This window comes from Buteo buteo, chromosome 6 (genome assembly GCF_964188355.1).
Source record: "Buteo buteo chromosome 6, bButBut1.hap1.1, whole genome shotgun sequence".
NCBI classification, from domain to species: domain Eukaryota; kingdom Metazoa; phylum Chordata; class Aves; order Accipitriformes; family Accipitridae; genus Buteo; species Buteo buteo.
In genome coordinates, this window is record NC_134176.1 from 30,188,004 (window position 1) to 30,205,470 (window position 17,467).

At 38.7% G+C, this 17,467-nt stretch overlaps 1 protein-coding gene across 2 annotated transcripts in view; it reads right to left on the reverse strand.

The window, feature by feature from the left end:
- Positions 1 to 17,467, reverse strand: part of AKAP6 (A-kinase anchoring protein 6) — a 236,655-nt gene that overhangs the window by 30,822 nt on the left and 188,366 nt on the right. The gene's annotated exons all lie outside the window — the stretch shown is intronic.

Consider the following 17,467-nt stretch of genomic DNA (forward strand, 5'->3'; position numbering starts at 1 on the left):
AAATTCCCATACTTAGTGTCTCAAAGCTTAGTGTTTTATTTTCAGATAAACACAGCCTTAATCTTAATAGCGCAGAAGGAGTAAAGCTACTTTCAGTCTTCTTCAAACAAATGCCATACATAGCTAACTGTCTCAATAATGTTGAAAGTTTTATAGTGTAGACTGGTTTATTCTTCCTTTTTTTTTCATTCAGCTGGGACACATCTGAAATGAGTTACCCTGACAGTAATCAGCTTCAGAAATTCTTCAGGAAAAAACAGGGGTAAAAAATTGTAGTCATGCAGCAAGGATATATATATATTTTTAGAAAAAACAATAGAAATTATGGGTCATGTGTACCCTGTCAGAGGACAAACCTTAAGGAAGGAGAAAATTCAGTATAAAATTCTTTACAGATGTTTTTTGTTATCATAAAATATTTCCAGGGTAGTTCCATATTCAAGTAAATGTAGGAATACTGTGATAACTGTATACTTCTTAAAGATGAGTAATTCACTGCATTTATTTCATCATACTGATTCCAGTGCTACCAAGAATGCAGTCTGATGTGAACTGCATCATGGGAGACAATCGCTAAGCCCTAAAATTGCTGAATATTGATGGGAGCCAGAATATGTTGGTTCTATGCCAGAAACCCAAGTAACTACACTGAGAATCTCATTGAACAGCAGTATAAATAATGCATCCTACATGCCAAAACTAAAGAGAGATCTACCACCCGGAAGCAGTTAATGGCATGGGGTGCTTTCGAGCATGGTTTTATCCACAATCACACTCTACTGTCATTCAACATCAATTCAGGGTTTTATTAACTCATAATGTGTTTTAATAATAATATCTATGAAGCTGGGGTCCAGAAGGCACAAATGCATCTGAGGATGACTGCTTCAGCCCAGCTTCTGAGACCCTATACTTTTATAGCATTGCATGGTTCAAGTATTCAACTATTATCATAGGCCTGTGCTACTCCTGAATTTAACAGGACTATGCTCCACACGTGGGAGCTTTCCAGATAATTTAAATTGTAACTTGCCAACATCTGTTTCCCTCTGTGGGATGCCACAGATGAAAGTGCATGACCCCATGAGAAAATCTGAACTATCATCTTTTTTGAAGACAGGGTATTTGCCTTTAAGCTTCCAGTTAATCATAATAAGCAAACAAAAAAAGCCACTGCATCTTTCAAAGCTGTTCACAAGCGTGAACTGATAAAAAATCAGGACCTGCCCTCCTGCATTTTATTAGCAAAACAATAACATTCTACAGAAAGTGAATTCAAGTTCCAGATTTTCATATCACTTTTCCTTTAAAATTCGGAATTTCTACTTAGAAATGTTGTACCTCAAAGGAGTATTTTGCTGCTGGAACTGTGTGCTTGATTAATAATACTAAGCTGAAAGTCTAAAGCAAAACCTTGGTATACACATCTAAAAATATACATCTTTTCTTTGCCTTGGATAGTGTGCAAGCAATTTTTTTTATTCAAAGCCTTCAAGAGAAATGACGATTAAACCCACAAACATAGCTGAATTACTAATCTACTTTCACTGGCACAATTGGGCCGTTCTAACAGTTAACAGATTGCTTATTAATCAACAAGGGTAAACAAGACAATGCAATCTCATTTAAAGTGGAAGTTTTAATGCCTAAAAGTATTTGTGTTCAAGATGTTAATCCCGATAAGGCTTCATTAGAAGACGTCTTAAAATGATTAAGTACGTTTCATTGTAAAGTACACTGAGTAGTATATTAGCAGGTGGACATTTCATACAGATGTTCCACTTATTGATATAATGCATTCTATAGCTATTTAAATTACCCTAACTCTGTAATAGCTAGAATGCTATTACTTCTATAATGAGAGAACCCTGTACCTTTAATATTTCTGAATTTTAAATAAGGTGAATGACAAATTCCCAAACCACTATTTATGGCAAAATATGACCAGGAATTTTATTATTCAATTTATACCAGAGCTGCATTTTCACTTACGTTTCCTGAACTTGCCCTTATTTATTTTCCTAGAGTTCATTACTATTTTCCTTCATAGTTCTTGATGTAACCACCACATCCAGCACACTTCCTTTCTGATGCTGCTCATTAGCCTAATGTCACATCAGAAAAAAAACCAAACCAAACTAAACCAAACCAAAAAACCTACCTAAAGATAAAGTCTGGGTTCTTATTTTACATTTTATAACAGCTAAGCAATTCAGTTTTATGGAAGTAATGGTAAGTTATATACTGATGGCCGTCAAATCTATGTAGATATACATTAACTTCGTGGAAGTCAATACAGTTCAGAATCTGGCCCCATAACATTAACTTACTTTAATCTATCTGATTATGTCATCCCTTATAAATATTGTTCTTTTTTTGATACAATACCATATAATATGATGAGGTAAGGACTATTTCATTCATAAGCCATTATATGGGAGTTTAAGTGAAGCCTTTAAGTTGTGTTATCTGAAAGCAGAGCTACAGCATCCAAGTCATTTCTAATTTACATCAATTTTACACCAGCATAATAACAGTAGCTCTACTGAAGCTATTTCTGATTTACATGGCTGTGACAGTACAATTAGGCCTATGGCACTTTTGTTTCAATTTTATTACATGATATTATGGTTAATATTAAACAGGAGAAGAATGAAGTGCTTGTATCTAACTGTGTTGAAAGAGTTGGCTATAGCAACAATACTTTAAAAGCCAGAGAACTTAATCATGTGAAGACATCTTTAAACCCTATATAATAGCACTGGCAATAATGAATTTAAGCAGTATTACAGTCTGGTATGTAGTGTCCTAAAGGGACACAATAATTGCCTGTATCCTGTGACAGGACATCTTGCAGTGTTGTATATCCATCCATGTTCTGCTATTGTTAAAATGGCATGCTTGCATAAAAACCTGTCAGTATGGCAACTGTACAGGCAAAGTGTGCTTCCAGGACCACGGTTACGTCAATTATTTGCAAGGTACATTCTACATTGTGAATTAACAGCTGTAATTCATGATTAATAAGAAAAAAAAAGAAAAGAAAGACGATGAGTATCTCTACTGAGGCTTGGGCCTGATGTTCTACAGCTGCTATAGTAAGCTACTGGGTGCTTGACAGTTCAGAAAATTAGGATATGATCTAACAGTAGACTGAGAAGCATCGTTTAGGCTCACTTAGTCTCCTGTGTGTGCAGAAGATTTGCTGAAGTATAGATTAAGAGATCAGACACTTTCGATTGTGGCTCCTCACACTATCATGTGTCCATTGAGCTGTGGTAACTGTAAATAGAATCCAAATCTTTGCAAATGTGGGAGAAACACATTCACTTAAATCATTTGCAGCGAGACTTAAATTAATGTATTTGACTTTTTTGCTGCAGGCTAAGAGTATACACAGTAACTGCAGCTGCTGTGTATGAACTTGACTTTGTGTCCGAGTCCTTTGCTTCACAACAGATACCCTGATAACACTGAGGTGCTATTCATTATAATGTTATTACGAGTCATGGTTTCCCATACTGAGGATTCCTGTCTGTGCTGCTAGAATCTCAGAAGATTTTTCTTCCCTCTGCCTACTCCTATTTTCAGTGCTTTGAAGTTATCACCCGCATAGCTAAAAAGGGCTAGCTGAAACTACTTTCACAGCTTGTTAATACCATGCCTTAAATCATCTGGAAAAGCCCCTGCTGAGCCGAATGACATCAAACACTCTTTCCAAGCCATGGGCTAATGGCACTATCTATGGGGATAGAAGTAGCCATGATCTGAACAGAAGGTGCTCTGCATAGCTGCGTGACTCCTAAGTGAATGGCATATGACCAGAAACACGTGTGCAGCTTTAGGCAGTGCCAGAGCATATGGGAGGCATAGAAAGGTGGGAAGTTGAGGAATATTAGAGCCCCTCAAGCCCCAGTCCCCCTTCATCCCTCAGCCTTCCTGCAGAGTATCAGCGCCTGAGCTGTGCTGCACCGGCTGCTCTGCACGACTGAAGGACATGGATGGGAAGTCGGCTTTCTCACACAACATGGTACATGAGTTGGCCACTGAAGCACTGTGACATCAGGGTTCTTCAGCAGGCATTTAATATTAACCATTTCAAAGTGCTAAGGTTCTCAGTGAATTCAGTGGGACTACTTGCACCCAAAAATAGTTTAAAAGTCAGTTTAAGATTAGTTTAGTTTACTTAAATCCAGATAATCCACATATAATCACTACATAAAATGTTGAGATATGACTTCTGTAGCATCATTTATTGCATGTTGTTTGGGGAATTCACTTTTATGGGATCTGAAGTTCTTTCAACCATTTCCGTCTTTCTTGCTTTCACTCTACAATTAGGAATAATAAAGGTCCATGCAGGGATGCAGAGAGCTTTGAAAATAGTTGGAAGATGACAATGGTAACTTACACAGATGGATTTTCTTTGTGCTTTCAGGTTCAGAAGAAATGCCAAGGTACACTGAGACAAATGCTATTTCTAGGCTTATGTTGTGTTTTTAGGTGTATTTAGGAAAACAAAAGAAGCTCGACTGCAGATAAATCTGGAATGACCAGATCTAAGAGGAAGTTTCTGTCTAACCTTGGTCTGTTAAAGGCTTACTCCCTCTCCTTGTTACAGACTGTGAGTATGTGAGGGAGGGAATGATACCCTTCCAATTGCATCAGTTGTTGCCTGATGGAAGACGAAATGAAGATGGAACTGTTGGTTTTTAGTACAAGAACCATATGCAGAAATTAAGGCAAAATGTGAGAATGGAAGCTACCCTTCTGAGTACAACAATCAAACTGCAACTCTTAAAAAAGTGTAATTTGCCTTTTTACATCTGATTTTTGGCTAGTGCAGCACTTCAGTTTTCAAAAGTGCTAATGTAAAACTTTTAAGTATCATGGCTCACAGCACTAATACATCAATAAAGGGAAAACAGGAAACAATATGCTCACAAATGTTGGGTAAAATGTTGGGTAGTGTTCAGTGTTTTCTGTGAAATAGCAATGCCTGTTGCAACTTCTCTTGTCGGGGTGATGCATCCCTGTATTTCAAATTCCATTCTTACAGGACACATGGTGAAAATAAGAATTTCTGTTTCTGAATGAAAAAGAAGCCCAGTAATTCCTCAAAAAATATTACTAAGAAAGTAATTCCTCAAAACAAAAAAGCTAAATGACAAAGATAGGAAATGAATGATGACTTGTCTTCTTTTAGAAAAATACTGCCAAACCCATGTGCTTTTGCTGATTTCAAGGTTAAAAGAAAATGTCACCTAATATGGGAACTCTACTCAGTTGCATACTGTGGGACTTAATCTATACTGAAGCTAAATATTCTATAAGTATGCAGTGAAGTGCAAAAAACAGCAATTGAAAAATGACATGATTAAATGGCACAACATGCAATCATTTGCTCTCAATTATATCAATGTATCTTCTTCATTTCAAGGAGTCAGGCAGAAATATTGTTTTTTAAATGCCTCTATTAAATTGGGCACCAATAATAAAATAGATGAGAGTCCTAATAAGCTCATTTACGTAACATACATCACACACCACAAAACTATTCTCTCCAAACGGGTTTGTTCATAGATTTGTCTCCTGGTTGTCACCAGTCTTGCCTGTATTAAAAGATTTTAAAGGCACAAGGCTTGCAGACCATTCAGTGGAAAACCTTTGCACTTAACCCTTGAGAGATCTTTAATGCTAATTATGGAAAAAGTATTGATATAATATCTTTGCTGTCACATTTTATTACGATGACGATCACAACAGAATCTGGGACTGACATTTTAGAAATATCATCTAATTGCAAGTAAGAAATACAGAATGACAGTTTAAAGTAGAATACGACTTCTTTCAAAACAGCGAACTGGTTCTCTTTATTTAAAAGCCCTACTTTTAATAGCATTACAACTACTAAATTGCTACGCTGATCATATCTCTGTAACTCACTGCTTAGCAAAGTGTTACCATATCTCTCTTACAAGTCTGAGCACAGTTCACTATAGTCTTTGTTTCTATACATATTAAAAATGGCAATGAACTAATAGGAAAAAATACTTCATTTTTTGCACTGGCTTCAAGAATCTACATAGGAGTTTACATTCTACATATAATCAAGTGCTTATATTCATTCATTCATTTCACTAGCATTAAAAAATTACATGGGAATTTGTGTTTATTTGCAATGACTAATGCAAAAAATTGTATTAATTAGGTAAATATATTTATTTTAAATAAAATATTTATTTTTAAATAGCATTCTAAAAGTACCTGTGTTCTTCCCCATTTTCCTCTAGAAGTACAATATATGCATTAACACCAGTAACAATCCAGAATAGATGCTTCTGGGCTCATTCCATAAAAGCTGCTATTATATCTGTATGACATTCTTTAATTTCTTTGTTCTATTCCTTATGCTCATTTAAGTACTTCAAAATATTTGTTTGTAAGAATATAGTTCCATGGTCTGTTATTTAGCTCATATTCCCATGTAACTAGTAATATGTAATATACTTCTCTTCATAAATTAAAAACACTATTAAAATTCCAGACGTATAAAACAATATGAAGATTAAGTTACTATAAAAGAAACTATAATAGCTTACAGATTGCTTGTATCATTACTAAAGCGCTGGTATCTATTACAGTGTCTCACTGGAATAAAGAATGCACTTTTGGCAATAATCTGTAAAAAAGTGCCCATTATTGTTAAGATGCTCCTATCTTAGCTCTAAACTAGTGTGCAATTACAGGAGGGTAACTTTTAAAAATAAAAGAAAAACAGCGTTGGATGTAAATGCAGCTTCCCTACTGAAATACAACATAGCCTTTCCAAGCCTTATTTTAATGATGTTTCATACAAGGCACTAATTAGATTCATTTTCACACTGAAATATTTTAGAGCTATTTACTACACACTGCAAAGTTGGGGTTAACTTGGTTCCAGGGGATAAGCCAAGTCATTCAGACAGAGGAGCCAGACATGATGGCAGGAGGATCCATTTTTCTAGTCTGGCACTGTTTGTGTTTATAAATGCCTTTGGTTTGTGCCCTCTTTTAATTCAATTTGAGAAGTTCTCTTTCCAGCAAAAAAAGATCTAAAGGAGAAATATTGAAAGAAGTAGCACAATTTGCTAGGGTTTCTTTTTTGTCCTGAGAAAACACTAAAATAAAAGTAGAGAAAGCATCAGACAGGTAGGATAAATATCAGTGCTGTTTTGCTTTTGTAATGAATCCTGAATCACACTACCCCAAAATTCATTTGCCTATAGTGGACATTACAAACTTGAAATTTTTGCTAGATCACCACACTGGGCAGAGTTTCAAATGAATATGTGTGGAAATTCAAGAGGTTAAATGACTTGAGGGACAGGTGGAAACTTTACAAAATCAAGTAAGGCATGTTAGGCTGAACTTTACTTCCAGTTGTTGGGGTTCACTTAGAATTACAGCTTTAAAGAAATCAAGATGTTTCTTAACATACATCACATATTAGATGCCAAGAAACCCCCTCCAATTGCCTAAAAACTTTAGGTATCAGAATTTCAACCATCTTTAATGAACAGTTAAAACTGTTAAAACTTTGTATCCTGCCTCAGAGCTATATAAGAGGTTTTAGACGAAAAACTTCCTTGCATGGCTGTACATCAATACCTGTAACCCTCAGGCTGAGGTTCAGATGCTAATATTATATTTACTCCCTTTCTTAATCTAGTTCCCCCACAGCTGGTATACATGCATTTTTGCTGTCCCTGTGCAATGGGCCTGGTATATTCTGAAATGTAGTGAGAGTTTACCCTATTCTGAATTACAGGAAAAAAACATCCTGCAGTGCATTGGTATTACCTTTTTATGGGAAAGCAGTGAACATAAAATAAATTAGACTAATCTTTTGGAGACTTCAGGACAGGCAGGGTGATAGGAAAGGGAAAATAAACAGATCTAATGAGTAAGGAAAAAGAGATTTCCTTTGGCTTTTTTTTTTGTGTCAGTGAAGCAAATTTAGCCTGGATTCAGAAATGTACAGCTTGAGCTGCTCCAGGGTAAACAGAGGAAAATATATTATGATGCTTTCATGTGTATCTGTATATGCACAAGGACAACAAGCAGGCTTTTCTAGAAATGATGTTCCTCCTTTTATTTCAAAAAAGCAATGCATCCTCAGAATGGGTATGTCATTAAAACATAAAAACATTATTTTCATTCTTTTGCCATATCTTAGTATTAAACATACACACAGACACATATTTTTTGGTTTCAGCTCAAGACAAAACTAGCAGTCCCCAAGAGAAGTTACTTGCAGCAGAATCAACCAGAGCCAGGCAGCACTGTGATGAGATAGGCTCACTCGTATCTGAAGGAGGCTAGCCTACCCCAGTATCTTACTTGCATAAATAAGTTTTAGGCAAGTGTTTGCATAAATATGTTAAATTTTAAATTACCATTAACTTGCCTCTTGTACAAGTGTCGCGGTTTAACCCCAGCCAGCAACTAACCACCACGCAGCTGCTCACTCACTGCCCGCCCCCCCCCCCCCCCCGCCCCGGGATGGGGGAGAAAATTGGCAAAAGAAGTAAAACTTGTGGGTTGAGATAAGAACGGTTTAATAGAACAGAAAAGAAGAAACTAATAATGATAATGATAACACTAATAAAATGACAACAGCAATAATAAAATGATTGGAATACACAAATGATGCACAGTGCAATTGCTCACCACCCGCTGATGGATGCCTGGTTAGTCCCCAAGTGGTGATCCCCCCGCCTCCCCTCTCCCCAGTTTATACACTAGACATGGTGTCCCATGGTATGGAATACCCCGTTGGCCAGTTTGGGTCAGCTGCCCTGGCTGTGTCCTGTGCCAACTTCTTGTGCCCCTCCAGCCTTCTTGCTGGCTGGGCATGAGAAGCTGAAAAATCCTTGACTTTAGACTAAACACTACTGAAAACATCAGTGTGTTATCAACATTCTTCTCATACTGAACTCAAAACACAGCACCATACCAGCTACTAGGAAGACAGTTAACTCTATCCCAGCTGAAACCAAGACAACAAGGTAGGCAGACATGAGTTTGACATGCACAGTTTAGTCCCAGGGCTATAAGAAGGCCAGAATTAGAGGTGAGGACAGAAGCAGGTGATGTGGTCAAGATGAACTGTGAACGGCAGTCAAAAAGCTAAGTGTTGTCAAAAGCCAAATGTCTGGATGAGATGACTGTATATGATGGTCTTAGAGGCTCAGTGTTACTCATATTACTGCACCTTCAACTGCCATTCTTCCATTGCCTGGACAACAGGATTGGGGTAAAAAGACTAGATGGGATGAAAGCAAAAAGGGCACAAAACAGGCTTTCTTTCCTTCACTAAAGCTTAGACTAGAGAATGTAATGAAGTTCTTCTTATTGTGACCAAAACGTGAAAATAAGTGTCACTGTGATAAAGGGAAAGATGGTGCACTATAAATGATATAGCATCATCAGCTGTTGGCAAAATGCACAGAAAATCCATCAGATTACAGGCCAGGTCTTCAGTTTTATTCTGAGGTGAGGAAATGCAGCACTTTCCTAACAAACCAGTAAGGGAATCATCCTGCAAAGGACAGGAATCCACATACATCTTTTTTTTTTTTTCCATTGACTTTATGCAGCAAGCATAATCTAAGCTGCTCTGCTGTCTCTAGTAATATGTTGCCAGTCTGCAAATCCCATTTCTGACTGACGTCTCGTACTTGTGATACATCATATACCTGATAAGGATTGTAATAACACTTCAGAATGTATACTGAAGGCCCGTTCTTTTTACACTCCTATTCTTACTCATACTGAATTACACTTTACCCCACAAATAATTCTACTAAAATCAATGGGTTTCCTGGCAGTATGAAATTATTTTTAGTGTGAGTAAAGGTACTAATACAGTCTATAATACTATTCCCTATTGGGACTATGATCTATTAACTTGCATGCAAAGATGAAACTCGGGAAACCTGTCCAGTACTGAAACCAAAATTAGGCAACGGTCTACTAGGTCAATGATCCACCAATTAAAGAAAAACCTCATTAGTAGGACTTAATGGCTCCAGAGAACACTATTCAATCAATAATCCACTAATATCGGAGAGATTTGCACCTGAAAATGCAGTGCTATGGCTCCAAAGGGGCAGTTACAGACAATCGAATAAATTGTATAATCACATGCAGTAGTACAAAGTGGACCTTAATGGAGACAGTACAGTGCATTTTTGTTAATTCTTTTATACTTCCAGTCCACATTGTATTTGTTTTTCCATATGTTAGCACTAACAAAGGAAATAAAGCTTAGAGGACAACCAAAGTACCAACCCTCACTGTAAATTAGTGCAAGTCAATCTTGGCTTATTTTTAGGGGATATATTTCTTTGTCTTTTTCTTTTGTCATCTTTGGCTTTCTTTTCATTTTCCTTTTCCCTTTCCAGGTTGATAGTAACAGAGGAGAAAGATTCTGGTTTTGCAGTAAATAGATCTTCAAGGCAATAGCAGGACAATAAGCAGTCACATTTTCAAGGAGTCATTTGGGTGGGTCAAAAGAAGAAAATCAATTATATCTTCAATGATAATGACAATAATAAGGGATGGAACTGAGAATGTTCTCTCAAAAGGAGCCAAGTCAGCTATTTTCACTTCTCCACATCTGACTTTTCAAGAGGCCATGACTGAGAGGGGAAATATAGCCCAAAGTCTGCAGATGTCACTGATGTAAAGGGTTTGGGAAAGGAACTATAAGTTGTTTGTCGCTATGAAATTGCAAGGTTTACTTTGTAATGGCCAGTCTGGGACAGCTTTCTCTGTAAGCCAGGGTGTCTTCTGTGTTAGTCAGCTTGAGTCAGACCTCAAGTGTTACAAGCCTACTCATGATATGACAATTAAATGCAGACCATCCCAGTACAGTACGAAAGACAGGGATGAGAGGCCCATTGCCTCTTTCTCACCAGCTCCTGTTAACAAGGCGGCACTGGTTCAAATAAGCACCCTATTGCACATTTGGGAGAGCTGAGACAGAAATTTGGGCTCAATTTTTCTGGAAAAGAAATAAGCCTATAGTTAGTGTGGGAGAACCTCACAGATATTAGCAGTAAATCTTTCTGAGCTGGGATTGCAGTTGCCTCAACATCTTCAAGTCCCTCAAGTCTTAAAGACGTTCCTCATGTTTCCTTGAGTAGGATTCTTCTGAGCTAATGGAGAACTTGACGCCTGAGCTAGTCATTTAGAAGTAGGTATTCTGAGGTACAGTACATCTCTGTAGCCAGATGCCTATAACAGAACAGATTAATTGCATCCCAAAAGTGCCTCCCCCCCTATTACTATAAAAGAAGTTCAGACAAGCTCTCTGCAATGTTGGTATCTAAAGCTAGCCTGTTTTAATGTACCTCTACCATATGGCTATGCTGTCTGCAGGGTAATCATCTTGGTACACCAGAAATAAGGGGACAGTACATACAATAGAGGTAGGAGGAAGCAAAATATGAATTAGTAACCTAAAAATAGCTACTAGGCTATTCTCCCAACAAAGGATTCAGTGTATTGCTGTATCTGGGCTCTGCTGAACTCAGGGTTCTTCCTGTTACTACAGCAACCTCCACCCCACACCCCAATCTTAGTCCAGAAGCCCACTGCCACTGCTGAATTAGAACTGCATGCAGATACTTCATGATACCTCTGTGGAACCCTGCAGCATGTTGGATCTAATTATCCCTGGTGGCTAGATCTTCTGCGTCCCTTCCTTTCCCCCAGCAAAAGGAGCACTTCTGGGGCAAAATGGTTTCAGACAACCAGATAGTGTTCATGATTAATTTTCAGATTTTGATTAATTAAAAACTTAGTAAGAATGTAAAAAAAACTCAGAGAATTCACAGCTTAAGCTTCACAGTCCAAATGGGATGATGAAATTAAAGCTGCTATCTCAGATGAGATATTTAAGACTAAATGGGCACTGTAAATTGTATTAGTGTTGTCTTAAATAAGGAGAGCATTTTGAAACACAAACTGAACTTTCTTTCAGTAAGTAATAAGTATATTGAATCAAAATTTAAGATACATTTGAGCATATTGAGTATTTGAATACCATGTGTGTGTGTGTGTGTGTATAGTATTCAGCATTGATATTTAAGTATATTAAAATCAAATTAGAGATATAAAATTATATATTGTATTAGGGCCAAAATACTGCATTTTTGGCAAAAAATATGCAGAGCTGCTTTACTATAAAGAGGTGGCTTCTCATTTAAGTGGTCTACAGAAGCACTGCTTTGGGATGGTGGGTCATATAAATCTAGTCTGAGTTTGCTTCAAACCATTATAAGTGGCATCAGGCTGCATTTGACTTTGGAATCCTACCTGTTTTTCAAAAGATTTAATACTGTATGACCTCCTGTTTGTTAAAATTTAATCCAAACAAAATTTGGGTAAACATTTCTTCATCTGTGAGAAGATTTAGGGCTCTGAAGTCACACTGTTTTTGAGAAATTTATTAAAATTATCACAACTTTTTTTTATCATCTTAGAGGTATAAAAAGGATTAAATCCTGCTTGACTTCTTTTGGACTTTCTATTGGAAACTGTTTTGCATACTTTTGTTACATGCATATTGAAATTCTGTAATTCTTTGATTGCAGCTCTGCCAGGAACATCATTCCAAAAATTGTAAAGGATCCAAAATGCAGTAGTGAAAGTGATTCCTGGCACCTGTAGGAGCACCCAGCACTTCTCTCCAATCTCTGAGTCTCTAAACCCTTACTCAAAGCTAATACTTTTCTTTGATTTCAGTTTGGCCATAATCTTATATGCTCCCAAACTCACTTGTGTTTTATTTGATAGAATTATGTTTAACTGAATTGTTTGTAACATGTACGGTGCTGACTCTTATGCAAACTTTTCACTTAAGATGGAAAGCATCATAAGAACTACTGATTAACTGATTGATTATTAATTACTAATGCAACCTATATTGTTTACTCCAAAAGTTTTGCTGCTTTAGGCATTGGAGAAATAAGAGATGGTGCTGAGAAATACTTTTTTTTTAAATGACATTGCATTATCCGGTATTCTCAGTCACAAATTTAATGGAAGACGAAAAAATACAGTTCTAAGTGAGTCTAGTTATTAGAAATAGTTACAAGCATCAGATAATTTACACTGTTTACAAGGCAAACAGAAATGTCTACAAATATTACTAGCTATGGAATTCAATAGACCATTGACTTTTAGAAATATTAAACAGGAAAACATTTCCAAAACTACCAAGAGACTACCAAGCCTTGTACAGTCCACTGACTATTATCCGCTGCTGTTGTTTTAGGGGGGCACCAGTGATATAGCCGGAGCAGTCTGAGGAGTCTCAAGAAGGATTACAGAGCCCTGGGAGTGGTGGTAGGGGTCTCTGGAGCACAGGTAGTTTTTTCATCAGTCCTCACGGTCAAAGGGAAGGGGTTTGAAAGGGCCAGTCAAATCTGGTGAATCAACAAATGATTATGGGACTGCTGCCACAGCCAGGGGTTCGGCTACTTAGACCATGGGACACGCTTTAAGAAACCTGGTCCACTGGGGGCTGATAATGTCTATCTGTCAGAAAAAGGGGAGAACATTTTCGGTCATAGCCTTGCCAAGCTGGTGAAGAGGGCTTTAAACTAAAGTTGCTGGGGAGGGGAACCTCAATCCATCCCACTCCTACCAGTTTGATGGCAGTGCCAGCAATAGATGCCCAGAGCCTGCCTGGAGAGGGATCACAGGTCAGCAGGACAGCACCTGAAGACCAGCACAAAGGAATTCCAGCCACTCCAGACAGTAAAAGTCAGATTCATCGAGGGCAACAACAAAAGCTTCTGTAGGTATGTCAGTGACAAAAGGAAGACTAGGGAAAATGTGGGCCCTCTCCAGAAGGAAACAGGAGACCTGGTTGCCCAGGATATGGAGAAGGCTGAGGTATTCAATGACCTTTTTGCCTCAGTCTTCGCTGGCAAGTGCTCCAGCCACACCGCCCAAGTCACAGAAGGCAAAGGCAGGGACTGGGAGGATGAAGAATTGCCCACTGCAGGAGAAGATCAGGTTTGAGACCATCTAAGGAACCAGAAGGTGCACAAGTCCATGGGACCTGATGAGATGCATCCACGAATCCTGAGAGAACTGGCAGATGAAGTTGCTAAGCCACTATCCGTCATATTTGAGAAGCTGTGGCAGTCCGTGGAAGTTCCCACTGACTGGAAAAGTAGAAACATAACCCCCATTTTCAAAAAGGGAAAAAAGGAAGACCTGGGGAACTACAGGCCAGTCAGCCTCACCTCTGTGCCCAGCAAGATCATGGAGCAGATCCTCCTGGAAACTATGCTAAGGCACATGGAAAATAAGGATGTGATTGGTGACAGCCAACATGGCTTCAATAAGAGCAAATCGCACCTGACAAATCTGGTGGCCTTCTATGACGGGGTTACAGTGTTGGTGGATAAGGGAAGAGCAACTGATGTCATCTACCTGGACTTGTGCACAGCATTTGACACTGTCTCACACGACATCCTAGTCTCTAAATTGGAGAGACATGGATTTGACGGACGGACCACTCAGTGGATAAGGAATTGCCGGCGACACCAAGCTGTGTGGTGCTGACTACACACTGGAGGGAAGGGATGCCACCCAGAGGGACCTTGACAGGCTTGAGAGGTGGGCCCATGCGAACCTCATGAAGTTCAACAAGGCCAAGTGCAACATCCTGCACATGGGTCAGGGCAATCCCAAGCACAAATACAGGCTGGGCAATGAGTGGATTGGGAACAGCCCTAGGAGAAGGACTTGGGGGTGTTGGTTGACAAGAAGCTCAACATGACCCTGCAATGTGCATTTGCAGCCCAGAAAGCCAACCGTATCCTGGGCTACATCAAAAGAAGTGTGACCAGCAGGTCAAGGGAGGTGATTCTGCCCCTCTGCTCTGGTGAGACCACACCTGGAGTACTGCATCCAGCTCTGGGGCCCCCAACATAAGAAGGGCATGGACTTGTTGGAGTGAGTCCAGAGGAGGGCCACAAAGATGATCAGATGGGTGGAGCACCTCTCCTATGAGGACCAGCTGAGAGAGTGGGGGTTGTTCAGCCTGGAGAACAGAAGGCTCCGGGGACACCTTAGAGCAGCCTTCCAGTACCTAAAGGGGGCCTATGAGAAAGATGGAGAACTTTTTACAAGGGCATGTAGTGGTAGGACAAGGGGTAATGGTTTTGAACTGAAAGAGGGTAGATTTAGATTAGATGTAAGGAAGAAATTCTTTACTGTGAGGGTGGTGAGGCACTGGAACAGGTTGCCCAGAGAGGCTGTGGATGCCCCATCCCTGGAAGTGTTCAAGGCCAGGTTGGATGGGGCTTTGAGCAACCTGGTCTAGTGGAAGATGTCCCTGCCCATGGCAGGAGGGTTGGAACTAGCTGATCTTTAAGGTCCCTTCCAACCCAAACCATTCTATGATTACAACATTTTTTTGGTACAAATAAGCAGTCTGATTTCTTTAATGTATACATTGATTAAAGTGAATGAGAACCACAAGCTTTCAGTACTGCTGAAAATCAGGTCTCTCTTTTCTAAAGGCCCAAATACAGATTTAGGAGACAGGTATGACAATATATATAGCATGTTGCTTATCGCTTCAAATAAAACCAGATCAGAAAACTACATGAAATGTAACATTATTGTTGCCAAAGAACACCATTTAGCCGAAAACCTCTGCTAAAATCCTGTTCTGAACAGGAAAATCTTGTTCCCCCTCCAAACTCAGTTTGGAGGAGAAGGAGAACAGGATCCTTTAAAAATCTTGCTAGTGAAAGCAATAGAAGCTTTCCCAGTTCTGCATGATTGAGAAGGGATTCTGAGATGGACAGATACTCGCAAGTCTAAGCTTGTTCTTGAGTAGCTGGTCTGTGAGCCAAAGACATAACAACTACCCTTTTGATGCTGATGGGTCATTTCTCTATATTGAACACTTAAAGTCATAAGTTTTATTGCAAGTGACAGAAATATATGACTAATTATTTAGGCTCCCTTACTGTCTTTTGGATGAGCATTTTGCAGAGAAAACAGCATGCTTTTTGAAGTCCCAAACACATAAAAGCAAATATGGTAGAATACTTCTACTTAGAAGCCAACAAGCACACAAAATTCTGGTTAGACCTTAGTCAAATGAAATTTACTAAAACTTCCATGAAAGAATGTGAATTCTTTTTATTATTGCTCCTCATTCTTTCCTGCTCCAAATCTCTCCTGACCCACAAAATTGCCATACATCATTAGGTTAGGAAATCAGTTGTGTCAATTATTAGTCTCATGACATTAGGTCCTTCAGCTGTTAGAATTATGTGTTTACCTGAGAATCTTGTATTTCATTTTAAAAGTATGTTCCTGGTTCTGGTCCTCATCGTTTCAGTGAAAAGCTAGAAAACATGAACTCAGGGGACTCAAAAGGCAGAACAGAAATAAAAAGGATGAATAAATAAAATAAATGTATGTTCGTAGTTATGAAGATCTCATGAATTTTAAGCCAATCTCTTGATTTTCTTAGTCCAGATTCATGGGTTTTTCACATTGTAACAGAAGAAAACAAACCAGGATGAAGACACCCACGCTTCACTCTTTACAGGTGGGCAACTTGTGTTCATTCTTTCCCCCTTCTTGACAGGAGCCTGGGTTAGGCTACACTTGGAAGCTCACCTAATGCTATTGTGGAATGGCCAGCAAGTGTCACTATAGACTGAAGCAAAGTTCGTGCCTGTCCTTCGTAACTGAATATGAAAATGTCTGAGGCAGCAAGGAGCACTGAAAGCTGGTGGAACAAGTAACAAAATGGCTCTGCAGACCGGCTGCATGTTGTGTTGCACAGAGATCACTGGGCTCACCAAAGTATACCACAGAGTTTCCACAAATCCAAGAAATACAGGACCTGACATAAGCTGGGTAATGACCGTAACTAATAATATTCTAGTAATTCTAATATCTAAATAAGCTAATAATAATGGAAAAAAAACCCAGCCAAACATACTCAACAGGATTTGAACTTTGAAAATAAACAAGAAACAGTGGTAAATGCAAGGAAGCAGTATCTTTTCATCACATGTGAAAATGGAACATACCGAGAAGTAACCCAGAGGAAAGAAGGAAGGGCTGCCTTGTGGTTAGCACCAAAGATTAGGGTCACTGTAGCTGGGTTCTACCCTAACACAGCCATTGACTTTCTGTGAAAATCTGGAAAAGTCACTTAATTTCCATGCATTTTATTTCCCTCATTTCTAAAAAGGGGATAATAATATCTACGTTACAGGTTTAGTGAGGCTTAGTTCATTAATGTTTGTACAGCATATACAGCTCCTTGACTAGATAGTACCATAGAAATGCTAAGTATTATTGCACAGCAATATCCCAAGAGAAAAGTAACACAGTAGTACATTCTTTAATAAAAAGAACACTCAAATTA